The 18,398-nt window shown below is 39.0% G+C and overlaps 1 protein-coding gene across 6 annotated transcripts in view; it reads left to right on the top strand.

Moving 5' to 3' along the window:
- The window catches only part of LOC134225993 (slit homolog 1 protein), a 334,401-nt gene that overhangs the window by 158,957 nt on the left and 157,046 nt on the right, over positions 1-18,398 (top strand). The gene's annotated exons all lie outside the window — the stretch shown is intronic.

The raw sequence follows: 18,398 nt of genomic DNA, 5'->3' as shown, positions 1-18,398 counted from the left end.
CTCTTGGCGCCAAACTGATTTTTGTGATTCAGACAGACATACAAAACAGACAGTATAGGGTCACTTTCGCCAACTGCCGATCGACCTTGAGGCCTCTTTAGATTGCCTGCTTCGGATGGCGGTTTTTTGAAGAACGCTGGCTGAGACTTGAAGCTGTTCGAAGTGATCGAACCAACATATCAACTTTCCAAGTCAATGAGTTATTGAGGCGATAATTTTTGGTTGTTGCAGCCATATTTTCTTCATCGGGCAGGGTGTCCACCCACGCCAGCATGTTCTGTCTGCATCAACGTCCGACTCCCACTTACAGAAATACATACCGTATACGGGACTCGTACTTTACTCCTCTGATTCTTCCCGTTCCTCAGCTTTTGATTCTATACGCTTGTTAATCTCCAGTCGGGTTACATCTGTAATCCATTCTATTCACTGAGCACGCAGCTTATCCAAGTTGATCTCGCAGGTTTCGATAAAAGTATCAATCGCCGCCCACTTCTATTCTACGCTGCCACCTTTCAGAACATCCATTACCTGAGTTCCATATTCTACAACGAACGATCTCTTCACAGTTGGATCTTCTAGTCAGTCTATTGTGAAACGACACCTGAGTCAATACTCCCGCCGCTGAAATCTGGAAATGGGTGGTTGGTTTTTGCCAATCAAAAGATGATAGTCAAACGCGATGTCATCATTGCGTTTACTACGGACTCAAGAAGGCATCGTCTCCATTTTCAGGTGATCCATTTCCAGAGGAGCTAAATACTAGTCCTGACAACTAAAAACGGCTCTAGCGAAGTAAGTCAAACGCTGCTGGCAGCAGACGGGAGAAGCAGGCGCGGGTGGACTCCCCGGTCGACAATGGTAGGTAAGCCGCAACAACCGGCGATAATCGCATCTTTCTCGATATTTCACGACGCCTGATTGGAGCAAAGACAAATCCGTGGGTGCCAGAGAAAGGCGCCACATGTCAGTCACTCACCGATTCAACTGATCAGCTGAAACGTAGGTTCGACCACTTAGAACAACTTCTTCGAGCTTTGACGACTTATCCTAATTCAGATATATGGAAAGGTTGACAATTCTCCGACGGCAGCAGGTAAGATTCAGCCCGGATGATCATGTGAGAAACATACATGGAGCAGGTCAATGAATTTCAAGAGTCTCTCCATTTGGTACTGATTGACCACGGCAAGCCTTCGATCGTCTGAGCCACGAAAAACAGAGGGGCGTCCCTTGAAGTAAAGAAGGTCTAGACAAGATCCAGAGTCCAGCACAATATAATCGCTAATGTCAGGCAAGGCTGGGTGTATTATATCTCTGTTGCTGTTGCCCATAGTAATAGACGAAATCAGTGGAGTAAACTAAATGACCTGGTTGAACGCTCCCCTCATCAACATCAACAACACCGAATCATTGGATGTGATCAACTCCAACTCCACGGTAGCCGGGCAAACAGTTGAGAAGGTCGAAAACCAAAACCAGTCAACGTTGGCGGCGGTCAACACAACAAACAATTCAAGCTGAATAAGCTAGTTCTTTAGCTGAAGAAGTCTATTTTTGGCTAAATAAGCGCTTTATCAGCATATTTGTTTGTTGGGAAGGCAATGCACCAAACTCCAAATACTCAACTCTAACGTGAAATCTGTGATGTTATACGCCAGTGATACTTGTTGCGTATTAGCAGAGATCACATAGATTTGCAAGTATTCATCAACCGATGTCAACGTTTTACAGCTCGGACCTGGTGGCCTCATAACTAGATTTTGAATGTTGAGTCCCATCGACGATGCCATCGAAATCCGATATCAACAGCAACTCCACAGTGTGACGTAGGCCTGTCATACACCACGTAAAAGCGGAAACGAAATCTGCAAGCAAGCGCTGGGATCCGGCAGGACATCGCAGCAGGGGCAAGATCTGCTGGCGACGAAACCCTAACAGAGAAATAAATGAAGTCGATAGGAATCAGGACATAATTCAAGGATGGAGATCTTTTACGTAGGCCCTTCTTCTTCTTCTTCTTATTGGCATTACATCCCCACACTGGGACAGAGCCGCCTCGCAGCTTAGTGTTCATTAAACACTTCCACAGTTATTAACTGCGAGGTTTCTAAGCCAGGTTACCATTTTTGCATTTGTATATCATGAGGCTAACACGATGATACTTTTATGGACAGGGAAGTCGAGAAAATTTCCAATCCGAAAATTGCCTAGACCGGCACCGGGAATCGAACCCAGCCACCCTCAGCATGGTCTTGCTTTGTAGCCGCGCGTCTTACCGCACGGCTAAGGAGGGCCCCAACGTAGGCCCTACGTCCCCCAAAAAGTGCTCGGAACGCAAGAGTGAGTTTGTGACGATTGGATCCCAGTTTATAAATACTACATGTAAATGGGACTGAGTAGGAAACCAATGTTCTATATAGCCTATGTATTAGGGTGGCTCAAATTAGTATGGGAAAAACTTTGTTCAATCTTTTTGGTGGGCCGCCCTCTTATTCGGTTCTATTTGATACCCTGATGCTCTGGACAAAATTTCAGCCAAATCGGTCAACGTTTGGGCGGTGCTAAACTCGTTGGAAGTTTATATGGAAAAATGTATGCAGAAACATCCAAAAACAATGAATTGCAGTTGGACGGCACAACTTACGATGAAGAACTATGATACTTATTTAGATCTTGGAGAATTTAATACAGAATGTTATGCAGAAAACCGCGAGAAGATTCGAGTTTGCTCGGCTAAGTTATTAGCATTTCTCTGCAGTGGGGTTTTGAGCAAATTTCGTTTCTTTTACCATTGAAAAGAAATACATTCTCCCCTACAACACTGCAGTAAAATGCTAATATCTCTAATAAACTCTAATCTTCTCGCGGTTTCCAGCATAACATTCTGTATTTTATTTTACAAGAACGTGCCGTCCAACTGAAAATTACTGTTTTTGGATGTTTCTGCATAGATTTTTCCATATAAACTACCAACGAGTTTAGCACTGCCCAAACGTTGACCGATTTGGCTGAAATTTTGTCCAGGGCATCAGGGCATCAAATAGAACCGAATAAGAGGGCGGCCCATAAAAAAATTTGAAAAAATGTTTTTTGAGCCACCCTACTATGTATTGTATAACTTTGATTAGCTATTTTTACAAAGATTAGTTTTGAAACTGTTTGGAGGAATGTTTAATTTTTTATAAACTCTCTGTAACTCTCAAAAAGCAAGGTTAATTTTAGTGTATCGTACAGTTGCTTGGAGTAAAATAAATGAAAATCTGCAATCAGACGCCTGAGAAGACATCTCAGATCGTGTAAGAATCGGGAAGCGCCCAGGTAGCAATCGCCGTCTATGAGCCGAAATGACCTCCTTACGACTATACAGAAACCCCCGCAGCTCATCCGCTCATATTTCTTATATGGGTGAGTTTAACGTCCATTGCACCCTCTCTACGGGTTTGTCCGAGGTCGTAACTATATATGCCGCTAACAAATAGCATGGTATTCCAATAATGTTATGATCGTGGGCGTGCAGATATGGCGTGCTTTACCGATTCTACTCCAGACGTCACCTAAGTATTCCGTATATTCCGAGAAGTCTCAATTCCGAGCCCATGCAAGAGTGTCGTGAAACAGCCATGTTCAAACAACACATCTGTGATTTCAGAAGTACATCTGACCATTGCCCCTATCGATTCAACCAGTTTAAGTTCCATACTTGACCTAAACAAAAGCCTATTATTCTAGAAGTAGGGGAAACCATACCTATTCTTGGCAGTCTAAGACATTCGCCAAATTGAATGATAAAAATAATGAATAATTACACTAAAACACAGGTCCAGTTTAACTGGTATACATTTGTATGCTATTTCTTTGATGGTTGGTGTTCACTAAATATAACAGCGTTTACCACAAACTCAGTAAATTTAATTTAAAGTAACAGGTTAACGTTTCTTCTGTTGGCATAGCAATTTCTATTATCAGCAATGAGTTTGCTCCCTTTAGCAACTAGATATGGAAGTAGAAAACTGGTAATGTATTGGTGCCAAATGCTGGTTGTTTATATCCTCGAGTAGTATTGCGCTTTTTGCACTTTATAAGAGTTTTGCGAGATTTTTTTTCTCACAGTTATCTTTTTCTCACACTCAATACACTCAAAAAAGTTTGATTTTCCGTGTATAATATTTGTGTGTGAGTGCTCAATCTGAAAACAAACAGACGTCAAATCATGGCGGGAATCGATTTAGTGCACACGCTTACATGTGACTCACGAGTAATGGGTTATAATTGGGTAAATTTCAGTAACAAAAATCGATCAACCCGAAATGAGAGTGAGTGTGAGAAAAAGAAGCGGGCAAATCACAATCTACACATATTGTACTTCCAGTTGAAAACCGAAGTGAGCTCTCGCGACAATCGAGTTTTCTCACGTTTCCTTTTGTCGCAACTACGTCGCGACTAGTGCGCATCATGGCGCACGACGGTGGCATAGATGCGCACTAGTCGCGATGCAGTTGCGACATCAGGAAATAAGGAAAAACTCAATTGTCGCGAGAGCTCACTTCGGTTTTCAACTGGAAGCACAATAACTCTTCAAATTGGTGAAATCGGCAATAAAATTCATTCATATTAATCGGCCGCACGCTCATCTCGCTTCACTCAATTTTGGAACAAACTTTAATGTTTATCAAAACTGGTTTAAAGCAAAACATGAATTTTAAGCCTTGGCATCAATTTTATGTCATGTAGTCAGATAGGCAAAACCATTTAAACACATTGTAAAACAAATTTAACCCTTATGCGGCCAACAAAAAACAGACGTGAATAGCAGATAGGGTACCCGTGTACCCAGATATTGACCGTTTCATAACTTTTACCGTTTTCAACCTATTTGAATAATGTTGGCCATTTTAGAGAAGGGAACTTATATGCTTTTTGTTCGCTGCCAAGATTTACATTTTTTTGTCTTTTGTAATGCCTTCATGGGCGTAGCCAAGGGGGGGCAGGGGGGGGCCGTCGCCCCCCCCTAAATTGTGGGAAGATTGAACCGGTACTGAAATGAATTCCTTCAAACATGTGCACTTTACGATCCAATCATATACAGAAATACGTGGTTGAAATTCAAAAAATTCCCAAAACTTATTAGGGCATCCAGGATCCATAATATATGAAACTTCAAAACAACTCGAAACATTTCGGGCTCAAAAATTCTCCTTGAAATCCTTCTAGAAGCTCCCCTGGGAACTTCTAAATTCCTCCGGAAAGTTATCCACAAATTCCTCTGAAAATCGTTCGAAAATCCTTCTCATGTAATTGTAATTCCTCCTTATCTAGAAACCCCCACTAAATTTTTTAGGAAATTCACGAGGAAATTCCTTGAAGATTTCTTTTCTTCTCTCCAAGATTTACTTCTAGATATTTCTTCGGCTATTCTCTCTTCAGGAAGAATCCTGCATTTCCTTCAGGCATGCATTCGAGAGTTCCGTCAAGAATACATGTTACATTTCGCACCTCATTGCATAATACTCAACCCTAGATACCCTAGACATCAACCAATTTAGATGTGTAAGGAATAACAACAAAACCTCTTGTTTAGCGAGTGTGGAGGTTCTGTTGGCAAGGAGGCAATCGGCTTCAGACAAATCACCGAAATTGTGAGTTATACATTATTTCTAATTATGTAAATAACTATCAATAAATATATTATTTCAGTTTTTCAGCTAATGAATTACAAATATGTATTTTATTTATACATACGGAATTTCTTTCCAAAATTCTACCAGAAGTTTCTTCAAAAATTTATGACGGAAATCCTCTCCATAATTTCACTTGTAAATCTATAAGAAATTCCTTCGGAAATTCTTCTAGGAACTTCTCGGGGCATTCCTCTCGGAACTCTTCCTTTAATTCCTACGGGATTACTTCCAGGAAATTTTCCGGAAATACCTCCAAACATTCAATAGCGAAATCATCTAGCATTCCAATCAGGAATTCTTTTGGCAATTACTTCAGAATATCCTTCAAGAAATCCTCTAGAAATATCTTCATGAATTTCTCCTGAATTCGTCCAAGTATTTCCCCAGAAATTTTACAGGTATTTTTTCGGGAGTTTCTTCAGGTACTTCTCCAGGAATTCCTTCAGGAATTTCTCCGGGAGATTTTCCATGGAAGTGTACTAGAATTCCTTCCGGACTTCGCTCGAATTTACTTGGATATCTGCCAAAAGTTCTTCCAGAAATTTCATCGGAACAAACCGCAGAGATTTTCTTCAGCAATTAATCTGGGAATACTTTCAGGATTTCATCTGGAAATTTCTGCATTAATTCCTCCTGGTATTTTTCTGGGAATTCCTTCAGATATTTTTTCGGAAATTCCTTTAGAAACTTCTCTAAGAATTATTTCAGGACTTCCATGTGGGAATTCCTCCGGAAGTGTTTGTGGGAGTTCCTCCGGGAGTTCTTCCAGGAGTTTTTCCAAGAAATTCTCCGGTAATACCCCAAGGAACTCTACAGGAATTCCTGGACGATATTTAGCAGGAATTTCACGGGAAATAGGATTTGGAAGTTCCTTCAGAAATATTTTTTCTCTTCCTCTAGGGTATTCCACCGGATGTTCCTCTGAAGTTCCACCAGTAGTTCCTTCTAGAATTCAATCAGGCTTTCTTCCAGGAATTCATTTAGCATTTCTTTAGGCATTTATCTACAAATTCCTCCAGAAGTTCCTCGGAGAATTCTCTTTTTCCTCGGACTTTTAAGAATTCTTCCATGAGTTCTTCAATAAATTCCTCCAAAAGTTCCTCCGGGAGTTCCTTTTCAGAGAAACACCCGGAGAAACTGCAGGTGAAACTCCCGGAGAGATTCTCGTAGAAACTGCTGGTGGATCTCCCGGAGGAATTCTCGAAGGAATTGCCGGAGGAGCTCGAAAGATCTCCTGTAAGAACTCCCGGAGGAATTTCAGGAGGAACTCCTAGAAGAATTCCTGGAGGACCTCCAGGATGAGCTCCCAGAGAAACTATCGGAAGAACTTCGGGAGGAATTTCCAGCTTAATTTCTGAAGAAAGCCTAAATGATTTCCTGAAAAATCCTGAATAATTTCCTGGCCGGTGTTGAACTTAGTCTGTAGATTAAAAAACACCTTAATAAAGATTAGAAAAAAAAAAAAATTTCCTGAATAGCTTCTGGTGGAACTCCCGGAGGAATTTCCGGAGAAACTCCCGGATGAATTGCTGGTGGAATTCCCGGAGGTACTCTCTAAGGAATTTTCTGGAAGAATTTCTGAAGAAACTCCTGGAGAATTTTCAAAGGAACCCTGGGGAAACTTCCAGAAGCATTCTCGGAAACAAGAGAATTCATTCTCTAGGCAAATCTCGTCTAGCTGAAACCTTTGTTGGGGTTTGTAGCTGGACCATCATCATCATCATCAGAGGACCTCCCGGAGAATTCCCTGAGTAGCTCGCAGAGAAATTCTCGGAGGAGCTTCTGGTGGAAAATCTATATAAATTCCTGAAGAAGCCTAAATAAATTCCAATTCTGCCGAAATTCCCGGAAGAATTTTCAGAGGAACTGCTGATAGAACTACCGGAATAATTCTCGAAGGAAATCCTAGAGAAATTCTTGGTGGAAATGCCGGTGGAACTCTGGAATTTTCGGAGAAACTCCTGGAGGATCTCCCAGTGGAAATCTTGAAGTTTCCACCGGAATTCTTTCAGGATTTCATTGCGAATTAATCTAGGAACTCCTCCGGAAATTCCATTGTTGATTTCATTTTCGGTATAATTTCTGTATAAATTTCCGGTGGAATTCCTGGAGGAATTCTTTGAAATTTTCACAAGAAATTATTCGAAACAATTCACGGAGAATTTTATGGAATTTACACAAGAAATTCTAAGATTTTTCGTGAAATTCTTAGGAATGTTTTCTGCGGAATTTCCACGGAATATTCTTATTCTTAAAAATTATGGGAAACAGCACGAAATTATTTGAATTATTGCAGGGAATTCTGCAGAACTTATAAAGAAGTTCGTGAAGATTTTCTTTGAGTATATAATGGTGGAATTTTCGAATCAATTCCCGGCAAAATGTATGGTGGAATTCCTGAAGACACTGCCGAAGAAGTTGCTGGAGGCATTCCTAAAGAATCCCTGATAGAATTTCGGATAGAATGCCAGGAGCAATTTTCGAAGGAATTCCTGGAGAAAGCTTGCATATTGATTTTTCTGCCTATTTTATAACAAATATTATTTCAGAGAGGATTTGTTTAGAAATTTAGATGTATGGTTCTAGTTTTCTTAAACTTATGGAAGAATGCAGGATTTTATAATAATTGTTATAGCTGATTTAATATTCTTTCTGAATACTTCGTTAATATTTTTCTCACTTTATTTAAAAATATCTGATGGGCAATAAATCACGCATTTTTAAATCCATTATTGTTTTAATCATTATTGTTTCGATTTGGTTTGGATTTGGTTTCATGTGTTAATATTCATGTGTTTTTATAAAACTACTATAAAACTACGATTTAGAAGACCAAAAAAGTTGGCCCCCCCCTTCTCGAAATCCTGGCTACGCCCATGAATGCCTTAGAGTCTTAGAGTTTTGTAATGCCAAAAGTCTATCAACCAGTTTCAAATAAACAACTTGCTCTTTGCTGTCCTTACACGATATGTTTGTTTCATCAAAAAAATCATGGTGGTTGTGTACACGACACGACCGCTCGACATAACTACGTAAAATCAAATCTATACACATAAGAATGATTTTTTGTCTGTCTACCCTTATACAGGGGTTAGACAAAAAGGTTGAGATAGGTAAAATTATAGATAGTAGAATCTATAGATGAGCGAAAGCATGGCTGAGTCGATTTGTTTGACCGTGCACGCGCGCATATGACGTCACAGCCCTTAACGTTTCCATTGAAATCGTGACGTCATGCTCGTTTGGAGACACGTTTGACAGTTCGTTTGAAGACAGAGGATTTATCTTCGCTCATTTATATATTCCACTATCTATAGGTAAAATTATGTCGAAATTCAAATCATCATAACGTTGCGTACAATAATCCGATTTTGATCAAATCAGGACCATCAGAACCGGACGCTTTTCTAGTATACTGTCCTCCGGCAAAACCTAAGACTGGTCTTTGGCCACCGGAGATGTTCCGGGTTTTCTGAAGGTATGTTCAAGATGCATTTTTTCCACTGCTTGTCATTTTATGTGACGTTTACTTTCATCATGTTTTATGCTTTCTCCAAAAACTAGAACTAATATGCCGGCCAATGGTGGCGGTTGATCGAGAATCCATCAAAACTACGCAGAGATATGGCCATTTCCTATAAAACGGTTCCGGGAACATGAAGAAATGACAACAGATCGGAATAATGCAAATATGGGTATCTATGTTCATGGCTTTGCGAGACGATGATTACAGAAACATTTCCAGAATGATAGTATCCACTGTCATCCTTATAGCAGGTTTCAAGGGCCTTCCAGCAGGGGCCGATTTTGGCACCGTCTGGAACTATGCATATATGGGTGTCGAAATTCATGTTTTCTCCACCCCATTCTTACACTATGTTTCACAGTTGAATAATAAATAATACCCTAAAAGTAGGCAATTATTTATGGTTAAAATGCGCTATGTAGGAACGGGGATGGTTATGATTTTTTTTGATGAGCTTGGAAAGTATTGAAGTTGCAAAAGTAAAACGCTCCTGTCAGCCACATAAAGGTAAAAATACTACGGTGTTGCTATCACTTTTGATACAATTTATGGTCTGCGTAAAATCTGAATAGAAGCATTTGTATTTTAACACTTTTTTATATAAATGTCATTGCCGGATTTTTTGTTCGTATTTTTCCTAAAATCAAACCACAAAGAATTGTGCGTGGTATCTTTTTAGCGTGTGTTTAATATGCTCACAAACATATTCTCCCGCTCTTTTCCGAAGTGTGCTGCTGCCAAAGAAAACGAACAGTCCCGATTTTATTTAGTGAAACATAGAGCAAATATTGCATAAATTTGCTCTTTGTGGTGATAATAAAGTGGTGATAAAGTGTAAAAAGTAGTTTACGTACCTAATTTGTCATGTCATACGAAATAAAGAGGAGAAACAGGCGATCCAAAAAAGTAAGTAACAGTTTGCTTTTCGTGCGCTGCTTTCTTTGGCAATGCAATAATGGCAAGGATTTTGTAGGTGCAAATTTGTTGTTACTTCTACACAAACAACATAAATAGTGTATGTTTGCTGGAAAACGCAAATATTGTTGAGGGTGCCAACAACTGTCGCACCCTGCCAATGCCGTATTCTACCCTACTTTGGTGTTATGGATTATAAAAAAAAAAATTGTGTTATGGATTTTACAGTTTACTTAGAGTTCTTCAGCAAAATCAGCCCTTTTCGAAACAGAAATTTCTACAAAAATAAGTTCCACACAGTTAAAAATTCTGAAAATTACTCATCATGGAAATAGGTTAACCCATGTTTTTGTGTTCAATAACCTTTAATTTCACATCCAACTTTTTCTTGTATGCAATATTGAATACAAGCCCCATAATAATGACACGCTGTATTTTTAAAAAATGATGGAAAAATGAGATGAATCAAACGGAGTTTTTTTGTTACCACATAGGGTGTCTGTACCTATATATCCATCTCATTAAGCGAGCGTACACATGATAAGCATCAATTGCGCGAAGGGAATGTATTCGATGGTGAATAAATTATCATTAACAGGCTTGCTCACAATCGAAAAATGGCTTAATATTCAAGAATATCGCTATTTTCTTCCACAAATAATCTAAAAAATGATCTAAGATATCAGCGACTTGTACATTTTTTCATATCATCGTAATCATTTCATCCTACCTGTATGCACCGATATCCATCTCATGTTTTACTTGCACCGATTTTCATTTTCACTATCACAATCTCAGCTGCACAGGATAGATTTATCGATAGCTTACACTCAGCGAACTGGACTAGCGAAATTCGTAACTGGCGCCTTATGAAGCTGTAAAGTGAGGGTGTTTTACGTTCGACAACAATTCCTATACTGACTTAAGCGCCAACCTTGTTAGACTCAAGGATGTCAGTACGGTGTCTATGTGCCCGACAAACCCGAGAGAGACACTCAGGGCAGGTTCTCGTGTCTACCGAAATCCAAATTCGAATCCCCGAATAACTTACCTACTCACTCTTAATTCTCGCCAACGAATTCAAATAATTAGGGATAATTCTCCCCCCCAACCGCTACATACGCAATCAATTGAAAAAAATTCTCCTTACTCAAAAAAACTAACCACCACTAGAAATTCGCAATGTGACGTCATGATTTTTATTCGCCAGTCTTTACTTCAGTGCGTTCGAGTTTAACATTCTTTAAGTGCTACCTACACCTATCTGGTTCTAACGCTACGGGTGTGTGCTATTACGTGGCTTAACTCTACAGGTACCTGTGTATACTCGTTGCGGCCGTTGATGACGATGACTGCTTCCCTGCTGTCGAATATGTGCTCCTAATATCGTCGTCGGTTTGAAACTACGGTGTTCCACCCACAGAGGGGGGCGAGGTGGTTAATTCACTCACCACCTGGGTGAGATTAACGCCCACGCGATGTATGCGCCTTAGACGCTTTTCACTGCCGTTAATGCGGCCAACCTCGCAGCAGATCTCGCGGCCGATCTCGCGGCCGGTCTCGTTGTCGATCCCGTAGTTGATCTCGCGCCCGATCTCGCGGCCGATCCAGCGGCCGATTTCGCGGCTGATCTTGTAGTTGATCACGTGATGGAACTCGCGACTGATCTCGCGGCCGATCTGGCAGACGATCTAGCGGCCGATTTCGCGACTGATCTTGTAGTTGATCACGTGATGGAACTCGCGGCTGATCTCGTGGCCGATCAGGCAGCCGATCTAGCGGCCGATGTCGTAGTCGATACCGCGACCGATCTCGCGGTAGATCTTGTGCTAATTTCTTCAGGGCACCAAGGGTGATTTGATGGTTAAGGTGAAACTGTGTCTTTCCGCCACGTTGGGGGCGGTCCAGAATAGCTGTGGATGAAATCCAACCGAGAGAAAAAGCCACGTGGTGTGGCTGTGCCACACACATCCTATTAATATACACACCTTTAAGTAGTACAATTGGACCTTTACCTTTTTCTACTGCGCACTAATCACTCCTACGGCGACTTCGGTTGTCTTTTAGTGTGCCAATCACAATTAACTGTATACAATCTTGGATTAGTTAGAGTATCTAATACAGGGCATCATTTTTATTACCTAGGAGATAATCACTCTCCGACACGTGATCTCGTCTCCCACTTTTGGATTGACACTATAGCTATAACTAAATCCTGATCGAGTTTTAATAATCTATTTAAGGACTAAAGTCCACAATTCTTGATATTAACTTCACTTTTAAAGAACTTTTTAGTCGCTTTTTTCCAGAAACATCTGAATAGCTTCATGCGAAAACTAGAAGTGGACGAGCTGTTCAAACAAGGAGATTATATTTGGTCCATTTGACCATAGTTTAACTACTACCGACGCGATCTTTGGCGGAAGTTAATCGTTTTTCGATTCATTATCAGGTTTTGTCCCTTTTCATCCAATAAACCTTTGAACCTACCGTTGATAGTCTGTCTCGTTTTCTTTTATATTCAATTTTCTGCAATCATTCGTCGCGATCTCACATACATCAGCGCTTAATATAGTTTTTTGACCATAGGTATATTTTTTTACGCCCACTAGTTCCCGGACAATATTTCTGATATTTTATAATTCACTCGAGTTCACTCGGCTTGACCGAGTGATATAGAGTTTGTTTGCTATAAAACATTTGATATGATCGTTGGCTTATCATGTATACAGCCATCCTTAGATTTTCTGAACTGTTACAGTACCCCTTATCCTACGTAAAAAAAATTAGTTATTATTTTTTTTGCAGAAAAAATGATAATAATTTTTTTAATCAAATTCTTAAAATGGAGAAAATTCTAAAAACCTTTACAATGTTTCATAATTTTTAGTCGATTTGAACCCCACAACTTGTGTTCCGAGTTGCTATTGGCCGTAAATCTATAAACAAATAAACGAATCCAAATTCATAATACCAACCAATTCAATCCAAGAAACAGAATTGGAAAAACGCATCCAGGATTTTACTGGATGCTCGCTTAATAATTTCGTTAAGATGAGAAAACACATTTCAGGCTCTGCTGTATGCTTGTGATCCCATCTTGAGAGTTACCTGAAACAACGCTATTGCTCAGAGACAATATCTGACTGTTTATAGTCCGTGATTTATTAACTAATTTAATGTCCTATCCACTGACCTTATTCGATCTCCTTTATATTTTTCCTAACTGATATTGAATTCGATCTTTCCATAACATTATCTTTTGGTATTTCTGCTCTCCTGTTAATTGCTCAATTTTGATTACCAATTGGCGTGTATTTTTTCATGTGTTGTGCACAGGTGGTCAAATTAATCCACCTGTATCACGAGAAATTAGAGCTTTATCTCGTGTACATAGCTTAAGTTTGGTTATCTAATTATCTTTTGCATCATTTCATAGCTTTTTAATCATCGACCCATGATAAATTCCAATATTTTTACCGTTTAGATCTATAAGTTCATATAATTATTCCCTAATCGTCGCTTAATTATTGCTTCGACGTATTTGTTAGCCAATTTAGCAGTAAATCCTTTATCTTTATCGGATTGAACTTGATTTTCTCGGAGAATTTTCATCCCTTCTTCGAATACGACCGTTTTATTGCTCCGTAAATTGTAATTCTGCGAGTAGCGATTGTAAGCTTTCTTAATATTTTCCTGTACCGTTTTATGTAGCTCGTTTTGTGGAATTCTTATTTGCATTGACGACGGTTCATTATTGTCTCTCAAAAAACTATATTCTTCTCCATTTGCAAATGTAATTGCGACCAAAATTTAGGTAAAAAGGAGTGTATCCGGTACTTGCGTGAGTCGCGGTTCTTATTGCATTGGCTATAACCTGCATATCGCTATCCCAATCCTTTTGATTAATTTTTTCCCTTCAGACTACAATTCTAATTGCTGATACGATGGTCCTATTCACCCGTTCTGTGGGGTTCGCCTGAGGAAAGTATTTAGCCGTCAAGAAATGCTTTACCTGATATTTGCTTAATAAATTCTTGAAATCTCGCGATAGAAATTGAGTTCCATTATCGCTTAGTAATATTTCAGGAACAGAAAACACTTTGAAAACATTTTCCTCAACGTATTTGCAAAGCGTAGACGCTTTCATGGCTCTCATTGGTTGTATCAAAACGAATTTAGAAAACCAATCCACAATAACTAACAAGCAAGTGTTACCTTGCTTGCTCCGTGGAAAAGGCCCAACATAGTCAATTGATATAAATTGCCATGGTTGTGAAGCTACTTTATGTTGTTCGCCCATCGGTGGACGTTTCACTAAAAGATATTTTAGTTACTAGATAAAGATTGTCGCTTCGGTTCCCTTTGTTCTGCTGCCCGAAACATGTGTGGTACATACCTGTCAAATCGTATGGATTTTCCTTCTTTGACATTTAGCTCCCCTATCCTCGCCAGCAAAAGATGTTCCGGACAGCGACAATCTTTATCTAGTAACTAAAATATCTTTTGTTTCACTGTATTATCTGTTTTATTCTTCCTACATTCCACACAATTCCTGCAATACATCTTGATCTCTCCTGACATTTGCGGCCACCAATACCTCTCTCTTATTCGATCAACTGTTTTTTCATACGCCAAATGGGCATTCTGATCATGAGCGTTTTGGATTATCTCTGCTCTTTCCTGTTCTCTTGGTAAATATTTCCAATTGTACCTTCCATCCGTAAATTTTGATTCTTGTTTTACAAACTTATAAATTCTGTCCCCTTTAACTGAATAATCCTTGTAATTATCCGGTTCAGACAGTATTTCCGATTTTAAAACTTCGTATGAATTTCCCGCGTTACCTATTCCTATTGCACTAATCGAACGCGACAATGCGTCAGCCATTGTATTTAGAGTACCTTTTCGATATTCTAATGAGAAATCGAATTCTTGTAGTTTTAAAGACCATCTCAATAATTTACTTGATTTACCTCGAAATTGCATAAGCCATTTTAAACTTTCTGCATCTGTAATGATTTTAAATTTAGACCCATCTATAAAATGTTTGAAATGCTCAACGGCCAATAAAACCGCCAAACATTCACGCTCTGTTGCACAATAGTTCTTTTGTGTGGCGCTTAATTTTCGTGAAAAGTAACAGATAGGTTTTGATACATCGTTTTCATCTTTTTGCATTAAAACTGCTCCCACTGCTCTATCAGAACTATCGGTTTCTAATATAAATTCTCTGTTGAAATTTGGGTTTGATAACACAGGGGGTGATGTCAAAATTTCTTTTAGTTTGATCATAGCTAACTCTGCATCATCTGTCCAAACAAATCTCTTCTTTTTAAGGGTGTCTGAAATCGGAGCAACTATGTCACTGTACCCTTTAATAAATCTTTGATAAAATGCACCCATACCTAATAAACGTCTAACTCCTTTTATGTTTTTGGGGCGCTCGTAATCTAAAATGGGTGCAATTTTTCTGCATCTACGCAGACACCTTCCTTGCATAGAATGTATCCAACATATTTCACTTTTTTTCTGGGCAAATTTTGATTTTGAAATACTAATTGTTAGTCCTGCCGATTTCAATCTATCACTTACTAATTTTAAAAGTCTTAAATGTTCTTCTATTGTCTGTGAAGCTATAATTACATCATCCAAGTATGTGGAGACCCATGGTTCTAAGTCATTACCAAGTGCAATTCTCATCAGCCTATTTAATGTTGCAGGACTACCATGTAAACCAAATGGCATTACCTTAAATTGGTACAATCCCCGTAAGGTTCTGAATGCTGTTTTATCCCTAGAATCATGCTGTAAAGGTACTTGCCAGAAAGCATCTGATAAATCTATAACAGAAAAAAAATTAGCAGGGCCTAATCTTTCGAGTACACTATGTAGACCTGGGAATGGATAATAGTCTTTCTCCGACATTTCGTTCAATTTTCGGAAATCTAAACAAATTCTATACTGACCCGAAGGCTTGCGCACTGGAACAATATTATTAAGCCACCGTGAAAATGTGCAAGGTTCAATCACATCCAGTTTTATCATTCTATCTATTTCTTTTTCAATTTCTTCTTCTATTTTAGGAGACATCTTGATCATCGGTATTCGTTTCGGCATTGCTTCCGGTTTTAAACGGATTTCATGCTCAGTCAGTGTTGTCCTTCCTATTCTCCCATTACACGTATTGGGAAAGCTGTTTATTATGTTTACTAGTTGTTGCCTATGCTCAATAGATAAGTCATGTTCAGTTTGTAGCGTATCTACTGTAACCACTGCCTCTGTTGGTATTTCGTACGTAGGTATATCGAGAGAAGAATCATTTTCCGTATCAGTCATCACCTGAGAAGTTTGTTCTCCTGGTATTAATTCAAAACTTAGTATTCGTGACGATTTATTGATGTCTACTAACGATAGAGAGGTAAGTGTATTATCACGCTCGCGTAACGCTGGTTCTATTTGGAATATATTCCAAAAATCTATGCCTAAGATAAGATATTTGCAAATTTTTGGCACTATGACCGTCGGAACTATGTGAGTAGCAGAATAGAATGTATAAGAATGTTTGCATATCCTACACATTCGTGTGCTGTTTTGTCAGCGGTACTTATTTTCATGTTTGTCGGGAGAATTTTTAAACCTAAATTATTGATAAGCTCCAATGAACTAATAACTGAAATTGCCGCTCCTGAATCTAAGAGGGCTTCACACGTGATCCCTAATATATTGACGTGTATATGTGGGCATTGGTTCGTATTTACTGAAATTTTGAATACTTGTCCTTCAACACTTGCGAAATCTATTTGGGGACTTCTAAGCTTAAATTGAGAATGACGTCCCCATGCCATTCCCATGCTTAGTTTTTTGGAGTTGAAGGTGGGAATACGAGGTTGTCCTCGTTGTTAATGTCTGTTGTATGGTGTGTCATGGAATCTTGATAATTGATTTGGTTAACTGGGTATGCCACATATTGTACTCCGTTTTCAGGATCACAAAGTTCCAAAAGGCGAATATTTCTTGACGATTGTATTCTGTGTTCAAACATATTATTATTAGAACCCATAAATCTATTTGGCATAGACCTCAATGGGTGATTGATACTTGCTGTACCTGTACCTGTCTGTATAAACGGTCTACTTTGATTGGTTTGATTGTTAGGGATAAATGCAAGATTCGGTTGACTCTGGCTACGATAGTTCAGTAGCCCTGATGGAGAGAATACTGATCGACCCATGGGATTGACACCGACATGATTTTCGCATGTATTTGCTGTCTTTCCTGGATTGCCGCACAAATGACAAAATATTGTTTTCTGTGCTGAACATACATTCCATAAATGTCCCGCTCGATTACAGTTCCAACAAATTAGTCTAGTAGCACTCATTTGACATGGTGTTGGTGTGTTTTGACTGACAGAATTTGTTGATCTATTTACTTGTTGGTTGAATTTAGGCTGAGACATATTATTCCTGATTGGTGTGATAGCATGTATCTCCTGCTCTCCTGATACCTCGAATGAATTATTGATTCCTAAATTTTGAAAACTATCTTCAAGCTCATGCTTCTCCGCCTTGTCCTGTTGAAATATGTAATTAACTGATTTCCTTGTTGTAACGTGTTCTTTTTTCTTTAGATTTTGATCTTCAGCATCAATTTTTATGCATAGTTTGATAAGGTGTTTCAGATTTCTAACTTTGACCAAAGCAAGATCCTTTTTGTACGATGATCTCATATTTCGCCATATTATCTTGAATTTTTCATCTTCTGCTAATTTTTTATTCAAGTTATTGTTAAGTTTTTCAATTTCCGCAATGAAACTGACGAAATTTTCGGTCTCATTCTGTTTTCTTTCTTGAATTCTTTCTTCAATTCCTACATCTTTATTTGGATCGCCATACATGGTTCTCAGCATTTTGCATATCTTATTCCAGGATGAAAAAGGATAATAGGCAAAGTATAAATCCTTTGCAGGTCCCGAAAGTAATACGTAAGCGTATTTTTTTAGGATATCCCTAGGTACACCTTGATTTTCCGCGAATGTATTGACTCGTTTGATAAATTCTTCAACAGACAACCCTGATTTTCCATTAAAATTAATACCCCACTTCTCCATCGTTTTGTGGAAATGGTGATCATTTGTAAACTGCCGCCGCCTGTAATCAGGCGATCTGAGATCATTGTCTTCATCAAGATCTGAAATGCAATCTATGTAAACGTCCTCTTCTGGCTCACTTTCTGAAGAAGATAGTTTCCCTATTACTGATGATTGAACTTGC

This window comes from Armigeres subalbatus, chromosome 3, assembly GCF_024139115.2.
Source record: "Armigeres subalbatus isolate Guangzhou_Male chromosome 3, GZ_Asu_2, whole genome shotgun sequence".
Taxonomy (NCBI): Eukaryota; Metazoa; Arthropoda; class Insecta; order Diptera; family Culicidae; genus Armigeres; species Armigeres subalbatus.
The sequence above is the reverse complement of the archived record's forward strand: the minus strand, read 5'-3'. Positions and strand labels throughout refer to the sequence as shown.